The sequence below is a fragment of the Galeopterus variegatus genome, unplaced genomic scaffold (genome assembly GCF_000696425.1).
Source record: "Galeopterus variegatus unplaced genomic scaffold, G_variegatus-3.0.2 Scaffold7957, whole genome shotgun sequence".
Taxonomy (NCBI): Eukaryota; Metazoa; Chordata; class Mammalia; order Dermoptera; family Cynocephalidae; genus Galeopterus; species Galeopterus variegatus.
The window spans coordinates 54,099-55,226 of record NW_007734068.1 but is presented as its reverse complement, the minus strand read 5'-3'; positions in this window follow the sequence as shown (position 1 = coordinate 55,226).

Genomic DNA, 1,128 nt, shown 5'->3' with positions numbered 1-1,128 from the left:
GCGCCAGCCCAGGCCCCGCCCCCCGCGCCAGCCCGGGCCCCGCCCCGGAACCTCCAGGGCGCGAGCCTGTGTGGGAAATAAAGGGAGCAATACCCGATCCTCCCTGAACCTTCCTCAGCAGGGGAGGAGACGCCGTGTCCGGGGCGGACAAAAAGAGCCAGGACGCATCGGGAACGGCTGTCCTGTCACGAGCATCAGGCCATGCTGAGGACAACACCGCACGGCGCCGCGAAGAGAAAGGACCCAAGGGTGGGCGGGGCCAGAGGGGGAAGCAAGTGGAGTCGCCGTCGCCGCAGGGGCGCGGATCGGGATGCAGGGGCGCGGCCCACGCCGGGAGGCCGGACCCCACGCGAGGTCCCAGCCGCAGGGCGGGGCGGGCGCGCGTGGGGACTGACAGCGACCTGTCCCGGAGGAGCTCACTTGGCGTGGGACTAGAGGCGGGGCCTGCAAGGGTCGCAGGGGCGGGAGGGAGGAGGACGGGGGTCAGGATTCCTCTGCTTGGGAGAAGTCGGGGCTGGGGGCCCGGACCCTGGTGTTGAGGGAGGCCTGTGTTTGGGGCTCTTCACCGGTTTAGATGGTCTGAGGCTTGGGTCCTTGGTTCCTTGGTAGGGTTGGAGATCCGAGGAGTGGCTTTCAACTAACGTGATTGTAAAAGGTTTTTTCAAAGATAAGAATTGAAACGTTTCTCCTCCAAACCCATTCACCAGAGGTTGCCGCTGTCAGCAATTTGGTGTGGACTTTTTACTTTATGGCCACAGGTGCGCGCGCGCGCACACACGGGGAAGGAAAACCTTTTCACTCCAATCTGTTTTATAAGTAGTCTCCCCACATCACTACATGTAGCATTATTTCATTAAACATTGAAAAATTATTCCGTCGCGTAAATCGATTCCCACCCCCCACCCCCGGTCATTTGGGTTGTTTTCTTCCTTCTAGTGAGAAGACTCCCTCCATGGTTTGAAGTATAAGGAAGAGACCTAAATTCCTCTCTTAATAAGAGACATTTCCGTCATTGGCTTCTGACTCACTCCAGAGTAAAAAGTCCTCACTGTGGCCCACTGTGGCTCCTAGTGATTTGGCTTTTCTGTTCCCTGTCTTTCCTTATCTCCTTCCTCTCTCTCCCTTGGC